The sequence below is a fragment of the Misgurnus anguillicaudatus genome, chromosome 22, assembly GCF_027580225.2.
Source record: "Misgurnus anguillicaudatus chromosome 22, ASM2758022v2, whole genome shotgun sequence".
Lineage (NCBI taxonomy): Eukaryota > Metazoa > Chordata > Actinopteri > Cypriniformes > Cobitidae > Misgurnus > Misgurnus anguillicaudatus.
In genome coordinates this window covers 18,553,393-18,580,829 of record NC_073358.2, presented here as the reverse complement: position 1 = coordinate 18,580,829, position 27,437 = coordinate 18,553,393, and the positions used below count along the sequence as shown (strand labels likewise).

Genomic DNA, 27,437 nt, shown 5'->3' with positions numbered 1-27,437 from the left:
ATTCTTTGATCGATTGTGTTTTAGAAGTACTGTATGCTTGAACTCTAATGACAGCAATGTGATCGCCGATGCGCTGGTAGAGAGAGAGAGAGAGAGAGAGAGAGAGAGAGAGAGATCCCAGATAGCAATTTTGTTCCGGCCCAGCTCCGGCCCACACAACCAGTTTTTCCTCGGCCTACATACAACGAAGAATGACGGCCCTACAGTGGCCCATGTCTCTGCCAGATAATAGCCCATGGGTCAGAACAGGTTCTAACATCGGTACCAGTTCTCAGCCATAGGTCAACCATATTAAAACCAGCATTTAACCAGAACTTCCAAAACTGAGCCATAACTCAGCCTAATCTTGCCCAAATTATATTAATAAATAAATCACACGAAAAATTACTTTCAAATTGTTTGCCTTTTTATTAATCAATAGCACACAAGTCAATAACACTACAACATTGTATGTGTTAAAACTCTTCTAGTATAAACTGCCAGCAATAAACAAAAATACTAGTTTGTTCAAATACATTATTGCCATGAATCTAACACAAACAACTTAAATTACAAAGCAATTTCATCCTTAGTAAACAAACAAAAGTTTAGAACAAACTGATAATAAAAAAAACTTTGTGACAGTTACATTGGTGTGTAAAACGTAGTTTGCCCAAATTGCCAGCTATACACAAATACAGAAGTTCATTGAAATTAATATATTAGCATGAATAGAAATTTAAATGAATTATCATGGGTAAATAGTTTAAACCAAACTGAACTTAAAAGTTAGTTAATTAGAAACTTCATGTGTATTTGAAACCAACTCTACAGCCAGCCAGCAAAGATACAAGGTCCAGTTAAAGTATTAGCATGAATCTAACTTAGGTAATTTCAAATAAAACGAAAAATTAAAACAATTCAATTCATAAAAATGAAACAAATAATCCAACACTAATAATAATCTATGTGTATGAGAAAGTGTTCCTATTCAGGATTGTCCTCAACAATAAGTACTGCTTTCCAGCGTCTCTTTTCTTCGCAGCTCCTCTTTCCATAGATGTAAACATTACAGCAGCCCACTATATATATAAGAGAAAACAGATGCAAATCAATAATTGTTATGAAGCAAAAGCCTTATAATAAAGTAATTAAAAGCATAATGATATACTTTAAAACAAACAGTTAGAGAATTGAGGAGTAACCTTTTAGGATGAACTGCTTCTGTTTTCTTCCTCAAGTTGCTTTGGATGAAAATGTCTGCGCTGAATGTCTAAATAAAATGAAACATAGCTTAGACCTTAAAGACGTACTTTCATTTAGATACAAAGCAAATGAGCAAATGAGATATTTCTTAAGCATGTATTTAAAATATATTGTATTAGGAATATCCCCATTATTAGTTACCAAGAAAATTAAGTCAAATCAATATAAATGAAAGAGAGAAGAACCATATACTGCACGTCTAAGGTCTTCACAATTGCTGGCATACTTTATCCACCTATGAGAAATTCAGCTTTGCAGATATAATTCTAAATATTTGTCAAGTATTGATTTTGGAAGCAAACAAATTAACATTAAATTAAATGGTGGCCCTGATGTACTGTCACTAACCTGAATGTCACCTCCTCCTGTCCTGTCAGCATCATTGTCCCACCTCTTTACCTGAAGCAAACACAGCAGATGATTAACAGAAAATAATTTCACAGTATTCCATATATTCAAAATATTTGTATTTTTACAATTTTCCTTGGTATTCAACAATGCAATTCTGGTAACTAAAGCAATGTTAAGCTATGGTCAGTTCTTACTCACTTAATCAATGAAACCACTTTCCAGCCCTCTGTATCTATCAGCTTTCACTGAAATCACAATGTGACTATTTAGCCTTATAGAGCAATCTTTTGATATATAAACACAAAGATGCAAACATGAGCCTCAATATTTAATTTACCTTGATGTGTCTATTGGCATATACACCCCATCATCCTTCATCCTTCTTGTCCCACTCCAGAGTCTTCATGTCTTGATGAACACAGACACAATTTCACCAAAAAAGAAAATTAAACGTTACAGAAACAAATTTTTAAATATGTTTTTATATAAATGTTCTAACATCAGGAAGACCAGATAACCAAATTCGATTACTTCATTATAATATGATCACAGTTATTTTTAACCTGATAGAAAACAGCTAATTTAATTTCAATATAACGTTAATTGTCACACATTACGTTACACACGAATCACGTAAACGTTTGCATCCCTTTATACGTTTGTTAGACATGTAAACAAAAACAAAATTTTTATGATTGGAAAAGTTTAAATATTTAAGTTCAGGTACTTACTGGTTATCTTTCATCCTGCTGCCTTTGAAATCTGTGTCCGTTATGATTGATTGACGCGGTGTAACTGCTACTCCGACGGTAACCCCGCCTATTGGTTAATTTGATTGGCCGCCGCTCGGCTTCCGTTAACAGGAAACCTTGTCTTCTGTTATGTGATTGGCCAGTGGCACTCGCCTTTTTTGATTTGATTGGCCATCTCAATCATTTTTGACAAGGTGTTCAACATAATGTTGAGTTGCAGGAACTGACAAACGGATGACGTTAAAATACCGCGAGAGTGATTTAAAATCAGAATGCTGTCCATGATCTTTCGAGTCGCTCTCGCAGTACTTTGATGTCATCCGCGTGTATGTTCTTGTTGCACTTCATAAATAAACTGCGCATCCTTAACGTAACGCGAAGGATAACCGATACAAAGATTTTATCTTTTTTAACACTTCGGCAGGCAAAAGCACAGTGAAACATATTGTTTATTTCTGCAGTATCTAACATTTGATTGTACACAATGATAGTTTTACTTAGTCATTGAAGTCAGAAATCTTCAGCAGGAATAAACTCATGCTACAATGACAATCACGCAAAAGCAAGTTTAAATAGAAGCAATCCATGGTGCTTCTCAAAGCAACGTTATAGAAACTTTTAAATTCAGAAAGAAAAACTTCTGGAAGTTCAGGGTCATTTGAACAAAATTATCTTGACCCATGATCTGAAGGCAAGTTTATGTGATTGAAATGTAGACAAACATTATTGTCCAAATATATTAGTTTCTTTTAATACAAAACTAACATTTTATTTAATAAAGGTTAAATTAACATTAAGATTAAGATAGCCTGAAAATCCTTCAAGTCTTATAATTATTTATTATAAATCAGTATTTTAAATGTGGCTTACAATCACTAGACTGATCTGGGCCAGAATCACTACACTGATCTGGGCCACATACATCCCACCCACAACTGGCCCAAATATGATCTGCCATCATGGATCCAGTGCCATCATTGCCATACCTGGCCCATACTTGGCTGACATGTTGCATGCCGTTGCCGGCAGCACGCCAGCAGTGCCATCATGAGGCCACATTCGGGCCGAGTCCGTCTGCTATCTGGGATGTTATTTGAAGTCGGCTCATAAAGGACAAAACACCTGATTAAACTACAACCCCAAAACAGAAAAAGTTGGGACACAGTAGAAATTGTGAGTAAAAAAGGAATGGAATAATTTACAAATCTCATAAACTTATATTTTATTCACAGTAGAATATAGATAACAAATCAAATGTTGAAAGTGATACATTTTGAAATGTCATGCCAAATATTGGCTCATTTTGGATTTCATGAGAGCTACATATTCCAAAAAAAGTTGGGACAGGAAGCAATAAGAGGCCAGAAAAGTTAAATGTACATATAAGGAACAGCTGGAGGAGGACCAATGTTTAGGAATAGGAATGTTGTCCTATTCTTGTCTAATACAGACTTCTAGTTGCTCAACTGTCTTAGGTCTTCGTTGTCGCATCTTCCTCTTTATGATGCACCAAATGTTTTCTATGGGTGAAAGATCTGAACTGCAGGCTGGCCATTTCAGTACTCAGATCCTTCTTCTACGCAGTCTTGATGTTGTAATTGATGCAGTATGTGGTCTGACATTGTCATGTTGGAAAATGCAAGGTCTTCCCTGAAAGAGACGACGTCTGAATGGGATCATATGTATCTAGAACTTGGATAAACCTTTCAGCATTGATGGTGCCTTTCCAGATGTGTAAGCTGCCCATGCCACACGTGCTCATGCAACCCCAAACCATCTGAGATGCAGGCTTCTGAAAAGAGCGCTAATAACAACTTGGGTTGTCATTGTCTTCTTTAGTCCGGATGAAATGGCATCCCAGTTTTTCAAAAAGAACTTCAAATTTTGATTCGTTGGACCACAGAACAGTTTTCCACTTTGCCAAAGTCCATTTTAAATGATCCTGGCCCAGGGAAAACGCCTGCGCTTCTGGATCATGTTTATATATGGCTTCTTTTTTGACCTATAGAGTTTTAGCTGGCAACAGCGAATGACACGGTAGATTGTGTTCACCGACAATGTTTTCTGGAAGTATTCCAGAGCCCATGTTGTGATTTCCATTACAGTAGCATTCCTGTATGTGATGCAGTGCCGTCTAAGGGCCCGAAGATCACGGGCATCCAGTATGGTTTTCCGGTCTTGACCCTTACTCACAGAGATTGTTCCAGATTCTCTGAATCTTTGAATGGTATTATGCACTGTAGATGATGATAACTTCAATCTCATAGCAATTTTTCTCTGAGAAACTCAGAAAACTATTTTTCGCCACAGTATTGGGGGAATTGGTGATTCTCTGCCCATCTTGACCTCTGAGAGACACTGCCACTCTCAGAGGCTCCTTTTATACCCAATCATGTTGCCAATTTACCTAATAAGTTGCAAATTGGTCTTTCAACTGTTCCTTATATAAACATTTACATTTTCTGGGTTCTTATTGCTACCTGTCCCAACTTTTTTTGGAATGTGTAGCTCTCATGAAATCCAAAATGAGCCAATATTTGGCATGACATTTCAAAATATCTTACTTTCAACATTTGATATGTTATCTATATTCTACTATGAATAAAATATAAGTTTATGAGATTTGTAAATTATTCCATTCCTTTTTTACTCACAATTTCTACAGTGTCCCAACTTTTTCTGTTTTGGGGTTGTATAACGTAGCTATTATACACATTTTTTCAGGATGTTCTTGCGACCGGTGGCAACTTGTCCATGACCCGGTGGTTGGGGACCTCTGCGGTAGTGGACTCAGTTTGCAAAACCATTGCGAAAGCGTGTGCACTGTTTATTAATTGTTTATGAATTTGTGGATACGGATTGCAAATCTGAGAGCACTGATTGTTTAATTGTGCGTATGGTTTATTAACCGTGCGCACGATTTGTAAATTGAACAGTTTAATAATCTGAGTATGGTTTATAAACTGAGGTGACGAGTTACAAAAACGTGTTCTTTTCTCGTAGGCATAAGAAGATGGTAGATTGCCACCAATAAAATCTACAATCAACTTAGCTTTTGAGAAACGAAGCCAATAGCAGGCAGAAAGGCCCTCTATAATTTATATGGCATTTAAAAACCGTTTAGTATCCTGTCAATAACATAACCATACAATACACTCTCTGTATGAGTGTATTACAGTTGTTTTACTAAAACTGAACATAAAAGCCAACATTCATCACTGCTGCAGTGGATAAATCATCTTACATGTACAAAGTCTTGGCGAACACGTGCACCACCTGCTGGTCAGATCGATTAACAGCAGATGAGATTATACTCGGTACTCTACTGCTTTTCCTGCAGTTCCCGGATGTTAAATGTTGAAATCTGTACGACTGAATTTTTGGACTTGAATTTAAATGGATAAATAAATAAATTGCCTGCTGAATATTTTACGTTGTATTTTTAAACAGACCGAATATTTTAAAGTTAAATCTAAAAGGTGAATGTGGACTATTGAGTTTTTGGTACGGAGAATGTACAGGCATGTTGAATTTCGGCCATTAAAAATGCAAAACCTAAAAATACAATGCATTAAAATTCAAGCACGGTTAATACAATGCATTTTTTTCAGGTCGTACAATTCAACAGGCTATTTTAATTCAAATACTTTTGTCATTATATTTCTTCCATAGGCAAACAAATCATTAAAACGAACTCCCTTTTTAATTATGCACATTTTTGTCATTAAATCTGTTTATAAACAAAAAAGTAGACAAAATGATAGTGTAGTCAGAAGGATGAATGTTTATGAACTTTTATAAAAAACGGACCCGAGTTCACCAACACTGGTCATTAGTGAACAACTCCCCGTAGTGGTGAATTGTCGGATTTTCGTAACGTTTCGAAACAGTTATGACGTAATGAAGCCTCGTTTGCTAAAATCACGTGACTTTTGCCAGTTTGAAACAAGCTCTGAACCAATGATTCAAAACAAAAGATTCGTAAATGTTTCAAAGCCTTATGAGGCGTGCTTCGCAATCGAGCATCACTAAAAATGCCATTATTAAAAAAAATTGTGATCATTAATTGCATTTTTCATGTACAATTAACTACATTTTTGTTTGTTGATTCTACTAAGGTTTGTTAAGTTTACTTAAATATCTTTTGTAAAATTAACTAAATTATTGTTTTTTTGAGATTACTTAAACAATTTGCGTGGGACCCGTTGACATAACATTTATAAATAAACCCAACATTTTTTTTGAGTGAATTTTGATTTTGTTTGATGTGGGTTTCCGTGCATTAAGTACATTCATTTGCAAATCTACAAAATAGAAGCACAATAGAAATGTGTAATGCTGCGAATTGTTTTCTTAGTGTTTAATAAGGGAAACATTATTTCTTATGTGGACCAGTGTCAGGCAGTAACAAGTTACTAGTAACGAGTTTCAGTAATAATATTACTTTCCCTGGTAATCAGTATGGTAACTAATTACTGTTGGCTGCAGTAATAAGTAATCATTTTATTTTTGAAAGTAGTAACTAGTAATGGGAAAAATATAATATTTTCTGCCCAACACTGACCTGTAAAAAGCATATAATTTGTTGGGGGAAGAAAATAATATATTTACAGGCAATACACTGTACTGCAGCTCTGCTCAACTCATATCAGGCAATTCCAATGCCAATCCCTGCTGTGTGAACTGTCCTGTTGACTAACCATAATATAAAAAGTGTCCAAGTATGCATTTATGTGAATGCCTCATTTGAAAAACCAAAGGTGGATCACTTTAAAGCAAGTCAATCAGTGGATCACTTAAAAGCAAGTCAATCACTTTAACGGCATTTTTCTTTAGCTGTTTGAAGAGATCCTGGAACGACAGTCACACAAGCCAATGTCACGTGAATACAATCTGTACCTTTGTCCAGAAATTCTAAACTTACTTTTGACACCTATATTGCACTCTTTCCCTTTTGAAGTAGTATAATAAAGAAATCTAACAAAGTCTGAAGAGGTATGCCTCATATTAGAGTAACAAAGAACCGAGAAGTCATGGAAAACAAACTGCCATGGGAAAAGGTGTTTGACATTGTAAAACACCATATTGCAAAATACAGTGGTGACCACCATGACCTGGTGGCCAAAAGCACCAGTCAGCTAATTCCTCGTGTTATCTTGGCCTACATTAAGACTGGGTTGAGGTCCTTTGATTGTATTAGAAATGAAACAACTGAGGCAAATAATTGTACATTTAAAAGTTGTAATATGTTTTTCAGGGTTCAAAACACATTTTTCATCTTGTTTTGGAAAAGCATGTTCCTGTTCTTAAGAACTATTAAAGAAAAGTATGTTGCATCGAGAATTTCTATAGAGGAATGTGCTGTCATAAATAATGAATTCTAAGGGAATAAATGTACATTTTAAACTTGTAATATGTTCTTAAGGGTCCAATAAGCATTTTCCATCTTGTTTTAGAGTAGCAGGTTATTGTTCTTAAGAGCTTTTGAACAAAATGATTTTGCATTGAAGAATCCCATAGAGACCTGTGTTATTATAAATTGTACATGTTAAACAAATAATTGTACATTTTAAACTTATAATATGTTATTGATGGTCTAATCAACATTTCCTAACTTGTTTAAGAAAAGCAGATTATTGTTCTTAAGAGCTATTGAGCAAAATTATCTTGCAATGAAGAATCCCATACGTAGAAAACTGTGTTATTAAAAATTTGACATATTAGCCAAATAATTGTGCATTTTAGAGTTGTAATATTTTCTTTGCAGTACAATGATAATTTTCAGATCATGCTTCTGAACAGTAAACCCCTTGTTTCCAAAGCTATTGGAAAAAACGAGTTGCACAGGGATTTCCCATAGAGAAATGTTCTGTGATGAATATTCAGAATCAACACATGTGTGGAAGGTATAAGGTAAGCACAGAACACAGTGTAAAAGCCACACTCAAAAAGAATACAAGATAATCTCCTCCCACCCAAAAGGACGCACCCCAACCAAATATATCAGAAACAAATCTAAAAAAAACACACAATTAATTACAAAACACAAATCTCAATGTTAACTTAAATATAAATCACAATAAAAATCAAACAAAACAAAACAAATCAGAAACAATAACAAAAACTGAGCACTGATACAAATGAAAACAAAAGAAAAATCAAATAGTCCAAGTTCAAAGGGGACAGGAAACCTACTGCACAACCTGTCAGTACATTTACGTGTGCTATCAGATAAAAGCAACCAACGGACTCACTAGCACAAACCCCTGAGGCCAAACTGAACAGTAACCTTACCTTTAATATCACTTACAGAGTCATCAACCCCACACTAATACACATGCAGCAATGATAGGTTACTGATGAGATGGAGAATGACCTCACAGATAATTATAGTTAGGCCCAAACCAATACACATGCAGCGATGATGGTTTACAGATGAGATGGGTCATGACCAGGGTTCTAAATTAACTTTTTTGACCACCAGCCAATGTGGCTGGTAACTTTCTAAAGTTACCAGCCAATCAGCATTTCCCTAGCCAAATTTTTTCTGGTGAAAATAAGAGAAATTATGAGTGCTGATGAATGCAACAATGATTTGTTTTTTCTTTCGCGTACATGCGCCAGTCCTGACAAAACATGACAACATTTTTGTGATCAAACATAAGCTTTCTTCTTTTTTTCTGTCGATAGAAAAAGCTTTACTGGGGTACAGGCCCCCCATCTTTTGCTGAATTTTTTGAATGCCTGCTGTGTGCAAGAAGTGTGCAACACTCCTATACAATGTCCTTTGCTTTTAACCCACTATTCTACAGTGCAACAGGTACTGCAAAAGATAAATATGTATTTAAAAATATTTAAGTATAATCTTCATCATACCCAACATTATTAACATGTTTGGAGGCATAAATGGCATAAAATGTTTGGTAATAATGACAGCAGAGAAATATTTTCTACATTATACAATGATAGCAATGAATAATAACTTATTTTTACAAGAATGTTTTAAGAAACTATGTACTAAATAATCTCAGTCACAGTTACTGCTAACTGTTTATGTAGTGTCCTAGAAGTAAATATTAGTAAACTAAATATTAATTTCATATCTGAAAATACAGTACAGTATAACCAGAGCCGGATTAAATAAATGGACTACACTAGGCAGGCTGCATTTTTTGCCCCCCCCCCATCGAGGTTATTTATGAATTTAAATCTGAAACTTACCAAAGTTACAAATAAAAGTAAATTCACATTTTACATAGCCTAGTCTTTGGTTACAAATTGTTTGTATGCCAAATTAAGTCTTGTGTTGTATATTAACCAGTCTATCAGACTATTTTTTGCTAAATGTATTATTTATACGTCATTACACGGCTCTATTAAATGCTATTAAATTGATTTATCCTCACCTTATCCATTTGGGAGTGTCATTATTAAGGCAGTAGTACCAGTAAATAACCAATAGGTGTCAGTAATCCGCGGGAGAACTTCGCTGCATATTTCTCTTCAAGATTGAGAATCGCAACGAAATCCTCGTCGAGCAACACGTCCACTGAGGTAAATGTCCTCAAAACACTGGTTATTTATGTTTCAGTTATATGAATTATATAATAACAGTTTTTATATTATGTATAACAGTTTTATCTCGAAGTAATGGTAGTACTAAAGTCTAATGTATCGTTTCTGAGGCTGCTAGATTTTTCTTTACGCTATTCACGTTTGTGAAGTGAATTTAAAGCATATATTGCTTGCATTTGACTTAGTTAGCCACTATCCATTGGTTTTGTTATCATGTTTGGTGAGATATCTAACGTGATTACTGGGGCTTAAAGAAAAAAATCTTGACCCCGCTACTTCTGCCATTACAGTCATGAATTATTATGCAAGCTAACTGTTTTTTTTTTTTTGCCTGATTATTATACGTAAACATGCCTTATATAACGTAGGGAAATGATCGTTTGTCCTTTATTTATTTATTTTTTGCAGCAACCATGTCTGTGTCCTTAAGGGAACTCTGTCAGGTACAGATTAGAACTATGAACTTGAAAATCAACCATTCTGATGACTGTCGTCCCCATCCGAGTCACCACCTCAGGCAACAACAGTCATAAACTCACAAACACAAATACACTCAGTAATGGGCTTAATAAAGAAAGACTTAACTATGATTTTATCTGTGTTAACCTATGATATCAGTTATTGATGTATTTTAAATATTTACGTATCATAGGGTTATCATACATGCATTGAAGTTTTAAAATGTATCTAATATAATACTTGAATTAAATTGAATGTTTTGGATACCACCATTAAATTATTTTGTGCATGTAAAACACAAGTAGCAATGTTTTTATTGAATTCAATTTTGAATTAAATTGAATGTTTTGGATACCACAATTAAATTATTTTGTGCATGTTAAACATAAGTAAAGGTTTTATTTATTGGAGATAAAATGGCTGTTTAATTAATATAATACTTCTGTTTGTTAGGCACTAACAAGTGAAAATAGTTAGGTTTAAGTACATTTATTAAAACTCGATAGCTGTAATGCTTCTGTGCAGAAGGAAGCCCGTGAGCCACGAAGGTAAGTTTGCGAGCAGATTCATTTCCACTTATTAGACAGCATAGTCCGCTCATCGTGTTTTGTATTGCATCACTTATAGATCGTAAACCTTTAAAATCGAGTTTAGTAAGATTGTATGCAACTAAAGTCAGCTTTGGTTAACTATTGAGGCATCGTCTCTTGTCACAAGGCTCAATGTGACTGCAGTATTTGTTGAACACTGCTGGCAGCGGCGACGTCTGTGTCCGTACCATTTTTATCAATGAGAGCATAAGCTCGTATCTCTCTGCTCCCGAGTCATAAAGCTCGTCTTTAATGAAACAATGTTTAATAACTTAAAAAATACGGCATTTTTTTAATTTCCTGAAAAATAATGGTTTTGAAGAAAATAGGATTCCGCCCGACAGCGACGAAATTGTTGATGGGACATTTGTAAAAAAAAAAATTCCCCCCTCTGTCTGGGCCCCATCCCGCCAATAGGGCCCTAGGCACGTGCCTAGTTTGCCTTTGCGTTAATCCGGCTCTGAGTATAACACATACATCTGTGGATTTTCTCAGCAACAGTGCAATTCTATAGACTTGACAAGAGGTTTTCCTGAGATTTTTCTTGTAATGTTTGGGACCGGACAGGGTGAGGATGTAGTTTGTCTTACCTCCCTTAAACTCATAATTTCTCCTTTCTTTTTCCCTTTCCCTGCTTTGCACAAAACATTTCTGATGTACATCTACAGAATGTCATGATTTCGGTCTTACCGGTTTCTTGTGTTCCTGTTTCCCTGTGTTGTCATGTATGTTTGTCTCACTGATCCATGTGCGCGTCTTTCACAGGTGTTCTCGTTTGATGTGATTTCCTCACTGACGTCATCTTCACCTGAAGCTTGTTGAATCCCAATCGGCAGTAGTATATAACTCTCTCGTTCCCTTCAGTCTTTGCGGGGTTTGGGGACGGTATGGAGAAGCACACCCCCGATCCGGTGCGATAAACAGGAGGGCTGAGGAGTTATACTGTATGGTTAGTAAGTTAGGTGTTTGCAGGAAGATAATATTAGAATGATCTAGAGGAGATGGAAGGTGATGAAGTTTCAATCATTTCTAATGGAACAAATTCAAACGATGGAGCTTGGCAGGAGGTGAGACAAGAGAGAAAGAAAAGGAAAGCCATAGGAAATAAAGGAGATGAGAGTAGAGAATCTGAAATTAAAGTCATAATTCGATTTCAAACCCTGTGTGCATTGAATCCTTTAAAGATTAGCGAAGCTGTGTACAAGCTAGTAGGAGAGGTATATACAGTAAAAACTTTAAGAGATGGAAACTTGCTAATTGTTTGCAAAGATAGAGATCAACAACAAGGTTTGATGATGTGTAAAACGTTACTGGGGAAGGCAGTGAAGCCGCAAATATGGGAAGAAAGAGGGAGAGCTATGGGTGTTATATCTGGAGTATCGACTGATGTGACTGAAGAAGAAATCAAAGTAAATATAAGAGGAGTTCGTGTAAACAAGGTTAAACGACTGCCTTATACTAGAGACGGAGTTAAAAGACCAAGTATGTCTGTTATGCTGGCACTAGATGAGGACAAACTACCTGAACGGATTAGAATTGGGTATGTTAGCTATGAAGTGAGACCATACATTCCCCCACCGATAAGATGCTTTAAATGTCAACGTTTTGGTCATATTGCTGTAGCATGTAGGGCTAAGGCCCGTTGTGCTAAGTGTGGGGGGGACCATGAATATGGTAAATGTACTGAAGGGACCAAACATAAATGTTGTAATTGTGGGGGAGAGCACAGTGCTGCGTACAAGGGATGTGAAGCACACAAAAGAGCAGTTCAAGTTCAAAATGTGAAAGTAAAAGAAAAAGTGACATATGCTGAAGCAATCAAAAAAATTGACTTTGAAACAAGGAATAAGGTAGGCCCAAGGGTAGGCATAGTACCTGTGATCCAAAATCCAGCCCAAAAAGTGGTGCATAAATGCTGTAAAGTAAATGAAAATACCCTGATTGTAGAAAAGAAGACATTTATTGCATTTATGGTGGAAGTCATTAACTGCACAGCACAAACAGATAGCAGAACAGCAAGAATAAAGATAATCTTAAAAGCAGCAGAGAAGTATTTAGGTGAAGAGGGACTAACAACCGATTCTATTAATGAAATGCTTAGAACAGAGGCAGTAGAAAGTCAGTCATCATGTGGTGGTGGATATTGATGGGTATATCCATTTTGCAATGGAACGCCAGGAGTTTAATTTCTAATGGACAAGAATTAAAGTTTTTTATTGAAGAACTATTTGTCAAACCTAACATTATTTGTGTTCAGGAAACTTGGTTAAAACCTTCTCTTGATTTTGTAATTCATGGGTACACGGCTGTGCGCAAAGATAGAAGTTCTGTAACAGGGGGTGGAGTGGCTACATTTGTCCAACAAGGTATAAATTTTAGGGCTATAAATAATGATGTACAGATTGAAGTGGTCATAATTGAAATATGGGTTGATAGAACTAAAATCAAAGTAGCTAACCTTTATAACCCCTGCCAAAAGTTAACAAAAGTTATGCTGGAAGGAATATGGGAAGGGGGAAATGGCAAAGTAATAATTTGTGGAGAATTTAATGCACATAGCTCACTCTGGGGTAGTACAAGAACAGATGAAAATGGGAGTATCATTGAGGAGTATTTGGATGAGCACAGTTTAGTGTGTTTGAATGATGGAAGAGGTACAAGATTTGATGTAGGTAGAGGAACAGAGTCAGCCATTGATCTAACTATAGTGTCAGAACAAATAGCAGGGAGAAGCCAATGGGAGGTTTTCAATGATAATAGTTTGGGAAGTGACCATTACCCTATTTGGACAAAGATGAGAGATCAAAGTGTACATTTAGAAGGGAATTGGATACCAAGATGGAAAATGAAAGCGGACAATTGGGGATATTATAGTATGGTAGCAAGTGGAAAGTTGATGGGGATTCAGTCATATTCAGATGATGTTGAGGAGTGGAACTCTATGATTACTGATATACTATATGAATCAGCAGAGGAGACTATAGGTAAATCTACCGGGATGAAGAAAAAGAAAATGGTTCCATGGTGGTCAGAGGCGTGCAAAGAAGCAGTTAAAGCAAGGAATAAGGCATTTAAAATTATTAAATCAAATCACATATTCAGTAATTTAATAGAATATAAAAAAGCACAGGCCAAAGCAAAAAGAGTTATTCACGAGTTCACACTTACAAATAATTCAGAACAGAGTTATTAATATGCGTATTTGGCGTGCTGTCCGAGGAGAGGGCTCCGAGCTCGTTAATGGACTGAGCCCGGAGCGCTTCCTGGCGGGGAGAGGGTTCCGGGCTCAGCCTTAGGCCCGAACCCAGAACAATCCCCCCTGTTCTGGTTAGTAAGGTGACTTAGGCAATCGTGCGGAGAAGGGGAGGTGGAGGGATGCTGAAACTATCGAGGAATGAGGGTGAGTTGGTTTCCAGTCTATATAGGTTTCTGTTGATGCCAATCAGGTGGATACCTGATTGCTGATTGTCAACAGCTGGTCGTAGTTGAGGTGATTAGGTTGATTATTTGAACGTGTTCCTCCCGAACTTTGTTAATAAAAACATCATTTCACGAGTTCACACTTACAAATAATTCAGAACAGAGTTATTAATATGCGTATTTGGCGTGCTGTCCGAGGAGAGGGCTCCGAGCTCGTTAATGGACTGAGCCCGGAGCGCTTCCTGGCAGGGAGAGGGTTCCGGGCTCAGCCTTAGGCCCGAACCCAGAACAATCCCCCAAAAGATCGCAAACTAGCATCGGACAGCAGCCGGGAACTGTGTGTGTCCCCCCAAAAATTGCTGAATGTAAAGTGGGAGGTAACAGGGCTCCTGCGGGATCGTAGAAAACATAACTGCTGTGACAGTTGGAAATTGTGAAAAGCAGGGCTCCTGCGGGAGCAGAGAAAACAGCACCGCTGCGGCGGTGGAGAGACAGGGCTCCTGCGGGAGCAGATGAGACATCACTGCTGCGGCAGTGGGGAAATTGTAAGAACAGGGCTCCTGCGGGAGCAGAGGAGACAGCACCGCTGTGGCGGTGGAGAAAGAGAGCTCCTGCGGGAGCAGAGATTGTGAAAAGCAGGGCTCCTGCGGGAGCAGGGAAAGTGACACTGCTGTGGTAGTGGAGATTGTGAGAAAACATGGCTCCTGGGGGAGCAGAGGGAATAGTACCGCTGCGGCGGTTGGGAAAACAGGGCTCCTACGGGAGCAGAGATTGTGAAAAGCAGGGCTCCTGCGGGTGCAGGGAAAGTGACACTGCTGTGGTAGTGGAGATTGTGAAAGGTAGGGCTCCTGCGGGAGCAGAGGCAACATCACTGCTGCGGCAGTTGAGAAATTGTGAAAATTAGGGCTCCTGCGGGAGCAGAGGAAACATCACTGCTGTGGCAGTGGAGAATTGTGAAATGTAGGGCTCCTGCGGGAGCAGAGGAGACAGTACTGCGATGGTAGTAGAGATTAGTGGAAAGCAGGGCTCCTGCGGGAGCAGAGGAAATGGCACCACTGTGAAAATAGGTTCCTGCGAGGGCAGGGGAAACATCACTGCTGCGGCAGTGCAGGAAAATTGTGGAAAGCAGGGCTCCTGCGGGAGCAGAGGAAACATCACTGCTGTGGCAGTGGAGGTTAGTAAAAGCGGTGCTCCTGCGGAGCAGAGGAAACAACATTGCTGCGGCGGTGAAGAGACAGGCATCTGCAGGAGGCAGGGGAAACATCACTGCTGCGGCAGTGGAAACGGGCTCCTGCGGGAGCAGAGGAAAACATCACTGTGATGGCAGTGGAGGTTAGTGAAAGCAGGGCTCCTGCGGGAGCAGAGGAAACAACACCGCTGCGGCGGTGGAAACTGGGCTCCTGCGGGAGCAGAGGAAAGTCAGTGCTGCGGCAGTGGAGAGTAGGGCTTCTGCGGAAGCAGGGGAAACATCACTGCTATTGCAGTGGAGATTAGTAAAAGCAGGGCTCCTGCGGGAGCAGAGAAAATGGCACCGCTGCAGCAATGGAGAACAGATCTCCTGCGGGAGATGGTAAAAAACACCACTACTGCGGCAGTGGATTTTAGTAAAAAGCTGGCTCCTGCGGGAGCAGAGGGAAAATCAATGCTGTGGCAGTGGAGAGAGTCTTATAGTTTGTGTTGTCCTGGAGCTGGTGGGATCCGCTGATGAGGGTTGATTGGGTTTCTCTGATGTGGGAGCAATTTGATGTGAGAGTAGAGGAAACATCACTGCTGTAGTGGTGGAGAAATTGTGGAAGGGAGGGCTCCTGCGGGAGCAGAGGGAAACCACTTTCATGGCAGTGGGGGTTAGTAGAGTTCATGGAAAAAGGGGGGGCTCCTGCGGGAGCAGAGAAATGACACTGCTGCGGCAGTGGATAAAGTCTAATAGTTTATACAGTCTTGGAGCTGGTGGGATCCGCTGATGAAGGTTTGTTGGGTTTCTCTGATGTGGGAGCGGTTTGATGTTAGAGCAGAGGAAAACATCACTGCTGTGGCGGTGGAGAAATTGTGGAAGGGAGGGCTCCTGCGGGAGCAGAGGGAAACCACTTCCATAGCAGTAGAGGTTAGTAGAGTGCAGGGAAAAAGGGGGGCTCCTGCGGGAGCAGAGGAAACATCACTGCTGCGGCAGTGGATAAAGTCTGATAGTTTATGTGGTCTTGGAGCTGGTGGGATGGAGCTGGTGGGATCCGCTGATGAAGGTTCTTTGAGCTTCTCTGATGTTGGAGCGATTCAATCGAATGTAGGTTTTGGAGAAGAGGTCTGCTGGGAAGCCAGATATGAGTAGGACAGATTTAAGGTGTTTTGGAACCGGAAGCGTGTAACCTGGCGATTTGAGTCAGGGTTTGATGGGTTTGATGTGGATCTAGCCTGGGAGTCGCTGGAATGTAGATATGCTAGGAGAGTCTGGTATGGTTGAATTGGTGTTTGGAAGTTGAAGATGTAAATGCAATGGCCTTTTCTCACTTGGTCTGTCTTGCTTTGTTTGATGGAATAAGAAATGGTATCGTTGTCCGGAAGTGATAGATCTGAAAACCGTTGGGTGATTATTTGGATTGAAGTTGCAAGTGATGGCCAGAAAGAACATTGCGTAGAGTATGAGGGTAGTGTTGGTGGACTGGAAATCTCGACAAAGGGTGGAGATGCATATGGTGAGTATTTCTAAGGTTACTGGCTGTCTTGCATCAGGACGGGTGGGTTCTTTGGATTCCTAACGAGCGTGGATGTCTGGGTGCTAGCTATTACTGGAGAGGGTGAGCCGAAAAAGAAGTTTGTGGAAAATTTTGGATTCCACTTAGGTATCCTTTAATGGAGCTGGCTTTGAGATGGTGAGTAGGGACAAAATCAGGAAAAACAGGTTGTAAGAAGAGTAGAAGGTCTTGAAGCTCTTTCAAGGGGTTGGGTAGGTTTGTAGGATTCTGGGGGATACAGCTTGGAGGATGGTATCTAAAGAGGCATTTGAGGTGGGGGTTTCGTGAAGATGCACTGGTTCCAATTTTCTTGGCTAATTCAGAATTTCAATTTTTACTTTAATTGTGACATGCTGATACATGCTTTGGCCGATTTCAATTTTATTTCTAAGAACTATGATTGATGGCAATAGGCTACAAACAAAATTCGCTTCTTTAATAGAACATTATTTATCAATAAATAATTTATTTAAAATTGCACTTTCATCCATGTCGAATTAAATGACATGATCTTTTATTTGAAAAGATCTCAAATAAAGTGCTCGTAAGTTTAGTCAGGCTCAGTGACGTTATTTATCAGCCGCATTAAATGTCCAAATATCAGTTGGACGGCTGTGGTTAGAAGTATAGTTCTATTGTTAGTATAACATGTAGACTTGGGTAGATCATGCTTTTAAACAAATAAGAAAGCAGCATGCAGTGATTTCTATAACCGTAATCTAAATATAAACAAAGTCTGTTTCAGCTGAGCAAACTGAGCATAACAACGAGCTTTAAGACCCTGGGGAATCCCTGGAATGAGTGACGTAGAAGGAAACTTGCGAATGAGAGACGAATCTTGGATTTAAACAACAGAGAACTAAAACGTGACAACAAAAGCTTTAGATGTGATGCATGTAGTTTACAGCAATAATAGGAAATTAAATCGATCTGAACAGATTAATTTGTCTTGACATCATTTACTTTATTGTTGAGCCAACATAGTTCAGCGACGGATGTGCGACAAAGTTGCTATGTTTTCGGGAAATAGTCATGACAAGCCAGCTGGCCTCTCCAACTATCCACGGTATGGTGGTTTAGCAGCGCGTTATGCCGTTGCTCGGGAAAAGCACCCCAGAGCAGGGTACGCACACGAGCCAGCGGAACAACATCAATGTGTCAACTGCAGCGCGGGGCAGGAATCAATATGGGCTCGGGTTGTGTTCCTTATGTAACAATCGCGTTTCCCAGTATGGAATTAAATTAATGTAGCTGTTGGATAACAGGAGCTGCTTCCACTGCCAGTGTGCATGTGGCTTTGAAGTTATTTCTTGCGCAACCGGCAACATGATGTAAGTTACGAATTAATGTGTGCTGTATGTTATACCAGTTTGATTTATAATTATAAGAAAACAAGGGGAAAAGGTAGGGGTGTCTGGGCATATGCTGCTAGCGGAGGTAGCCTCGTGCTCGAGCCCGATAGTGGAGACACAGGCAGGGGAAAGGGTTAGAAATTAGACGGAAAGGTTTGTGAAAGCAGGGCTATAACACCACTGGCGGAAACATGCTGGAGCTGGATGGGAAACCTGTATCGCTGGGATGTGTTGCATCGTGCAGTGCATGGCAGGCTGTTTTGCGGCAATCTTCAGAGCGAAAAAATGATTGAGGCTTGGCGGCAGAATCTTGATCACAACCTGGACAGGCTGAAAGCCTGCTGGTGCTGTCTGACGAAACCGCTCTTGTGAGGATGGAAAACCTTTTGGTGAGTAGAGATGTAGCTTTGTGATCTTTCCTTGTTTAGTTTGTGGCTTTGCGGCGAGGTGTGGATTTGTAGATGAAAGAGTTGGTTGGAGAGAGATATGAAGATTGTGGAACTTCTTAGAGAAGATGTTGGCGTTGGTTGATGTTTGTCTTAAGTTTAAGCAATGTTCAATTCCTGCTGAAACTATGTTGGTTTCCAGTCTATATAGGTTTCTGTTGATGCCAATCAGGTGGATACCTGATTACTGATTGTCAACAGCTGGTCGTAGTTGAGGTGATTAGGTTGATTATTTGAACGTGTTCCTCCCGAACTTTGTTAATAAAAACATCATTTTGTGAGGCCAAAAGAAAATATTGGAGAGACTTTTGCAGCAATATTGGGTCTGAAATTAAGGTTAGTGACGTATGGGGAATGATAAGGAAAATGGGAGGCATCAGAAGGGACTTCTCCATACCAGTAATAAGAGGAAATGACATTGAGGCAGTAACTAATTCAGAAAAGGCAGAGGTATTGGCTAGAGCATTTGTTAAGGTACATAGCACACAAAATTTATCCAATGAAGAGTTAATGTGGAGAACAAAGGTGATTAAGGAAAACAGGAGTATTTTGGAGAGGAAAATCACAGGTGATTGTGCAATTGATAGAAATTTTTCATTATTTGAACTAAAAAGAGCTTTAATAGGTGCTAAGAATACCTCGCCAGGGAAAGATGATGTGTGTTACAAAATGATAGAGCAACTATCTGATGTGGCTAAGTGTGTCGTTTTAAAATTGTATAATAAGATATGGGAGCAAGGGAAGTTGCCTAGAATGTGGAAACACTCTGTTGTAGTTCCCATAGGTAAGCCAGGCAAGGACAAAACAGAGGTTAAAAGCTATAGACCAATTGCTCTTACATCCAACATGTGCAAAATAATGGAGAAAATGATTACTTTTAGACTAGGATATGTAATTGAAAAAAAAGGACTGCTCTCCCCTTACCAGAGTGGATTTCGTAGTGGTCGCACAACAATGAACCCAATTATTTGTCTAGAAAATGAAGTTAGGAAAGCTCAAGTAAGTAAAGAATCTGTTTTGGCTATACTGTTTGATATTGAGAAAGCATATGAAATGTTGTGGAAGGAGGGGCTTTTAATTAAGTTAAATAATATGGGTATAGGTGGCAGGATGTTTAACTGGATTCAAGACTTTTTAAATAACAGAACCATAGAGGTAAGAGTAGGGATGGAGTTTTCAAGTACATATTCAATAGAGAATGGTACCCCACAAGGAAGCGTATGTAGCCCAATGCTTTTTAATATAATGATTAATGACATTTTTAATAGAATAGATCAAAGGATGGGTAGAGCATTGTATGCTGATGATGGGGCATTATGGGTGAGAGGTAGGAATATTGATAATTTGAAGATTAAAATGCAATCAGCAATTGATAACGTTGAAAAGTGGTCACACGAGTGGGGCTTTCATCTATCTGTTGAAAAGACACAGTTTATATGTTTTTCCAAAAAAAGAACAAACCCTATTATAGATCTCAAAATGTATGGGCAGCAACTTAAGCAAGTTGAAAGTATAAGATATTTGGGGGTATGGTTTGATGTTAAGCTGAATTTCAAAATACATATTCAAAAAATGATAGATAAGTGCAAAAAAGGTATAAATATACTGAAGTGTTTAGCAGGGTCTAGTTGGGGAGCGTCGGGCATGTCATTGAAAAGGATTTATACTGCATTGATTCGTTCTGTTTTTGATTATGGAAGCATAGTGTATAGTTCAACAAATAAAACCTTATTGCAAGAACTAGATAGAGTACAGGCCAAGGCACTTCGAATATGTTGTGGTGCGTTTAGGACAACACCTATTCCAGCATTACAAGTAGAAGTAGGAGAAATGCCTTTAGATCTCAGGAGATTAAAATTAGCCATGTCTTATTGGACAAATCTGAAAGGACATGAAGAAACACACCCTACAAAGAAGGTGTTATTAGAATGCTGGGAGTATGGGCGCCCATCAGGCAGTTTTGGGTGGCATGGGAATAGGCAGGCAAAGAATATGGAAATTGACAAAATTGTATGTAGTAAAACTATTAACATACCAACAATCCCACCCTGGATGTTTTGTTTTCCTAGGGTGGATTTGGAGGCTAATAACATTATTAAATCAGGGATGTATCAAAACGTTCAGCAATATATTGATATAAGGTATGATGATGATACAGTTCAGATTTTCACAGATGCATCAAAAAATCAGACCGGGAAAACAGGGGTTGCAGTACACATTCCAAAGTATAATGTTAATATTAAAAAAAGGGCAACTGATCATCTGGCCATTTTTACAGCAGAAATGTTAGCAATAATTCTGGCTCTACAATGGGTGGAAGAAGTAAAACCCAATAAGGTGATTATTTGTTCAGACTCAATGTCCTCACTAGCATGCATTCAGAGCGGAAAGTCTACATGTAGACAGGATCTATTAGATGAAATTAATCAACTCATTTTCAAAATAAATCAACAGAGCACAAGAGTAGAATTTATATGGGTTCCTGCACATAGGGGAGTGGAGGGGAACGAGAAGGCAGACATGCTGGCCAAGGAAGCTGTTACATCAGAACTGGTTGAAATAAATATCACGTTAAGCAGATCAGAAATTAAAAGTATTATTAAGGACAAAATTAACAGAATATGGCAGGAGAGATGGGATAAGGAGGGAAAAGGTAGACACTTGTATAACATACACAAAGAGGTTACAACTAGTAAAATAAGTGGATTGGAAAGACAGGAGGAAACATGGTTTACAAGACTGAGGATGGGACATACAAGTTTAAATAGTGGATTACATATTATAGGAAAACATCAGACTGGAATATGCACAAACTGTGGAGTAACAGAAAATGTAAAACACATACTTCTAGAATGCACACAATACACCAGGGAAAGGGAAAACATGAAGAAAGCGGTAAATAAAGAATTAACAATGGAAAACTTATTGAGTGTAACCAGCACACAGTCCTCAGTTAGGGCGGTTATAGCTTTCCTTAAAGAAACCCAATTAGCAAGTAGAATTTAGTTTTCATCTTCTTTTTATTTATTTATTTATTTATTATTATTATTATTTTTTTTATAATTATTATTATTCCATCCCAATGTGATCACACCTCAGTCCAGTAGATGGCGGTAATGCACATTGATTGCAAACTGCCAATAAAACTCATCGAAGAAGAAGAAGAAGAAGTCTTTGCGGGTCTGTCATTGAATGTACTAGAGGTGCTTCTGATGCATTTCGCCGTCCCGTCCCGAGTTTATTTCAAAAGTATTAGTCTGTGTTATCTGCTGTCTCGTCCTTGCAGACTTGCAGCCGTCACTCAGTCTTCACAGTTCTACAAACTGTCACCTCATGAACTAGATCGTCTTTGCTGTGGAGAGATTGGATTACTTCGAGTCTCAGTTTATAGTTCATCTGCTGCACACAGCTGAGTTGTCTCTCTATCACTGGACTGTTACCACCGTCACCAGAGCTCTGTCACTGATCATCTCCAGCGAACTGAACAGTTAGTTGCGCTTATAGCGCTGATATTGTTTACCATCACTAACTGTGTTTCTCCTCTATATCACAGCTCTGGACTGTTGCTGTTGGTGAGCTGTCCCTTTTGGGTTGTGCGTGGTTCGTTTCGTCGAGTAATTGCACAGAGAATTAAATTCCCCTGTCTTCACTCTGTGCCATCATTGCCAGAGATATCTTTGTGCTCTGTTTTCCTTCCCTGGATGCCTTTAGTGACTTTGGTGACTGAGAGACTTGTTGTGTTATTCAATAAATTCTCCTCTGCTTTGGAATTCTTGTGTCTGTGTTCCTAACACAGAAGCCAATAATGATCGAGTCAAAATAAGAATAGCGTTATTATTTAGAAACTTGCTTCTCGTCATGTTTTCATAATTACTCACTCACGTGGCGTCCCCTTTTGGATGCAGTTGCGCGAGCGGATGAACGTAAAGACGCGCGTGGACGTGGATACATGCGTGCACGCGTCAGTGCGACTGCTTCGTCGCTTTTACAAGGGTAAATTGGGTAACTACATTGCATATAGATCTGTTTTTGCCGCTATTATATTTGTAAAGGAATACACTAGTTAACTGCTAAAATTTTAACTTTACATTTACACTGGGGCACGTGCTTCAGTGGGGTCTGCCGACACCACTGTCTTAGTCTATCGTCCCTGCTCTGCCTGTTCGTTCTCCTTCTTTCTTTAGTTTTCTGGTGGACGGGCTCAATTCGTTTCCATGGTTTCTCGCGCTGGTTTCGTTGCAAACTGCGCGCAGCCAATTGGCGTATAAAACATCATCACGTAGCATTACGGCACAGTTTTCATGGGAAATGTAGTAAGTACTGCCAGAGGGATAAATGACAGAGAACAGAGCTTTATGTATCATACATGCAAAGCCTCATGCATTACCGGCCAAACTGGCTAGTAAGTTTTTATTAACACCCGCCAAAAGGAATTTTAACCCGCGGTTGGCGGGTGCTAATTTAGAACCCTGGTCATGACCTCACAGATATTAATAGTTAGGCCCAGACTGAGAGCTGATTCTTTGTAGCAAATGAGAAGAGTCGGCTCCGGTCAGCGAGAGAGCTGAATCTTTCGCTGCGGGCAAGGGTGGGAGCTATTTGTATGTGGCACACGATGCGTCCAATCAAATGGAAAGGATTATACCATTATGTGAAAGAAGAAAGGGGGATAGACGCTCCAAAAAAGCCAGTGTAGTGGTAAAGGGCAGGTACACGTGTTTGCAAACAGAGATGACGTTTTTTTTGTGGGCGTACCCCAACTAGTGGCAGAAAGTGACAGCTCTGCAGTACCGGTGTTTTAGTGATTTTTATGGATCCGGTGTTCTGTCGAAGTCTGTGTCTCTTTAGTGTAATGTTTCTTATAGCGTTTTCATCATGTTGCGTTTATTTTTTAGATAAATTAAAAGTTTAAATCTTGGCTACTGAGATTTATGCATGTATGTAATGTATATGTATTGTTCTTTAGTTGTAAATCAATTATTTTACAGTATGAATCGCTGAAGTACATAAACAACTAAGCAATACTATCATGTATTTTATATAATACCATTTATTAAATATTTCACAATTTTCCTGTTTTCTATTATTTCTTCCTTATATGTGTATAGCCTACGTGTTTGCTCTAAAACTATTATAAAACTATTATGTTTACATACAAATTAATATGCATAGGCTTGTTTATATATTAGTAACACTTTATCGTGTGTGTGTGTGTGTGTGTGCTATATTTATATATTTATTAAGTATGTAAACATAATATTTTTTAAACAAAGAGGAAGAAGACAAGATATAAGGTAATAAGAAATAATAGAAAACTGAAAAAATATTAAATATTTAATAAATGGTGATGCTTTTATTATTGCTACTCGCAAAAGGTCTATAGAGAGGGAGCCGGATTTAAAGTGTATGTTGCAGGTTAACCACCACTGTCGATTAATGGGTACATAAATCACTCAAGATATGTGTATAATTTTTAAAATGTCTCAAAAATGGTCTTAAAGACCACTTTTTTTACGTTTTTGGTATTAACGGTTTTTTTAACGCAATTCTGCGATGACGTCACGTTGGGGAGAAGTGGAGAAAGACTCAGCCAGAGCCATAGAGATAGATGAGACATTTATTGCTGTTTAATACTTACGTATATAATTTGGAAATCATATATACATCGTAGGAAATATATACTGTGTTATACTGCAAAGTTACCTTGCTAATTATTATTTATGATATATGTGGAGATAAATAAAACTTCACAAATCTGCTGATTTGATCCATTCATGTCCTGACCACCAGGCTAGAGATTTTTAAACATCCTTAATCCACACTTACTAGTCTATCAAATAATATCTCAAATATATTGTTTTGTGAAATAAAAGGATGCTTTGTTATATTGTTTATGCGATTATAACGAATCACACAATCATTTTATACGCAGCAGCAGTCAGCAGCTGCAGCACACTCGGATCCGACCGCATACATACTGTAATAAACAGGCGTTCGGCGGCTTTTTACATCACGACAGGCTAAGCCATTTGAGGAGGAACCGCTCATTGATCACCGTATTTTTATAAATCCTGTACATGTTTGGACCTGCCGAACAGGTTGAGCACTTTTATATACTTTATTGAGCAGAGAGGCTGCCTGCACAGTTTGACCAGCGGGCTGCGGGAACCGGCGCACATCACGCCGCCAGACGGTGTTGCTAATATAACTCGAAATGTATAACTATTATCAGATCGGCCCGGGAAAGTCCCGACTCTCTCGATTGCCATTCCGCTACTGGCTGTAAGAAAGTGAGTGCGTTTGGGTCGCTGGTCCCCGCGAACAGACGTGACGTGCTTCACTCACCTTCCTGGATTAGAGACATGCTGCCAAAACCGTTTGTGCTGAAGATCGCATAAAGTTACACCCATTTCAGGCAGGATCATGGACCCCCTCAAGCCAGCATGCACGAGTATGTTAATTGTTTGTTTACTTTCTACACGAAGATATGCTAACCTTATGCTATCTGGCTGTCTGCCTATCTCTCTATACTAGCCTATCCATCTGTCTGTCTGTCTATCTATCTGTCTATCTATCTTATCTATCTATCTATCTATCTATCTATCTATCTATCTATCTATCTATCTATCTATCTATCTATCTATCTATCTATCTATCTATCTATCTATCTATCTATCTATCTATGTATCTATCTATCTATCTATCTATCTATCTATCTATGTATGTATTTATCTATTATCTGCGCTATCAGAACTGTACTTTACTCGTCTTTCTATAGTCATTCTCAATGCTCTCAAGGCGGCTTTGGTCAATTCTCTCCCCAGCGTGACGTCATACAGTGCGTTGTGAGGGAAAGGAGAATCATTGCAAATTGCTGTACTTTTTCATACTTTTTTGGGTTTTGTGATACCCAACAACATAAAATACAATGGATAACAGTTTAAATGTTTATTATCAACAAGCAAATTGCACAAATTCGTTGAAAAATTTTACCTGCAAAACGCCCTTTAAATGTAACCAAAAAGAATAAAAAAGTTAAGTCATGAGTGAAACCTGAAAAAAGACAAATTTTGCCTTTATTTATTAGGTTTGTTTTCTGTGGTTTTGTGTTCATTGTTCAATTGTTTAATTAAAGTTTTATTATAAATGTTAAATTATAGTAACTGTGTATTTTTTCAAACAAAAACATTACAAAAAAACTAGGCTTTTATAAAAACAATTGATATAACAATTGCATACCAACACACAAACCATTCACAATTGCAAATTTGGGCTAAAAAGAAGTCTCCCAGTGATTCTAAATGAAAAGCCGGAACCAGAGCCATAAGAGCTGGCTCTTCTAAGGGAGCCAGAGACGTATGAGCCGAATCTTTGAAAAGAGACGGACTGCCCATTAGTATAGCAAGACAACCAACGCCAAAAACAGAGTAGCCAGATTATCCTGTAGTGTTAAACAAAGTAACATAAGCAAGCGCACATATAAAGTTTGCTGGAAGGTTAACACGCTGCTTAAGCACATACTGTACCTGGAGAAACCATGAATGAGGTTTCACGAGAGGGCGGTGAAAAGGATGACACATAACCAGGTAACCCAAAACCTGTCTTTATATAATTATTTACCCATCACGTGACCTAAGCAGATAACCTTCCTTACTCTGCTATATTTGGATACACTACAAATAACACAAAATTACTGGGACACACGATAATGTTAAAAGTAGCCACTACTTAAAGTGCTGGATAAATTTTAAGATGTAAGGATGCAGATGTTTTCTGGACATGATCATCTTAGAGGGGCACTGTCACTTCTGCTGCCAGATGCAGAACAGACCAATTTCAGTAACTACTCATTATTTACATTTCCCTGAGAACCCAGGGTAGAAGAGAGCAAAAGACAGAAAATGATCTGTAAATGATCCATTATAAAACCCATTCATGCTTATGTGAGATCTTTAAAAGGTTTGCTCACAAACATGCCTTATAAGTTTTCTTCAACTTTATTCTCATGCTTCCCTTTGTCCCCCTTTCTGCTCATTAATTCTGAAAAAAGTCAAACAGGCATGCGAAATTCAAGAGAAAATACATACAATAGAAATTAAGAACAAGTGGTCTAGAGATATTTCAGGTTTTTTTTAGAATTTTCCTAAAAATATTCTCTTAATGGATAGACTAGCCTCATTTGAACCATGTCATATGCTGTGCTTAACAGTGCTTCATTGAGCTACATGACACAGACCATGTCTTTGCAGTAATTCAACATGTCATCTAGTCCTGTGCAGCCAGCTGATAGGGGGCAAAGAGCTAATGGTTAATACCACGATATAATAGGCAGAAAAAAAGATGGCAAGTTCACTATATGAAGCCGTCTCCTGTACCTGAACGATAGCAGCAAGGCTCAGACAGATAAACACGAAACAAACCCCCTCAAATCCACTTTTGGTAAGATGCATAAAACAGGAGAGTTCATTTCAATAAATAATGATGCTTTATTGCTTTGCCCTGATTGGCTAAGGTAAATATA

General features: G+C 38.5%; 1 long non-coding RNA gene across 2 annotated transcripts; it reads right to left on the bottom strand.

Moving 5' to 3' along the window:
- Positions 1-384: 384 nt before the first annotated feature.
- Positions 385-3,479, bottom strand: LOC129448747 (uncharacterized). Of its 2 annotated transcripts, none has more exons than XR_012365484.1 (6): positions 2,328-3,479; positions 1,934-2,004; positions 1,795-1,858; positions 1,594-1,644; positions 1,185-1,252; positions 385-1,061 (listed from the first exon to the last, which is right to left on the bottom strand). It is a non-coding gene; the product is annotated as an uncharacterized lncRNA (long non-coding RNA). The 2 variants fall into 2 exon arrangements; XR_012365483.1 differs by having other exon boundaries at positions 1,795-1,841; positions 2,328-3,477.
- Between the last annotated feature and the right edge of the window lie 23,958 nt (positions 3,480-27,437).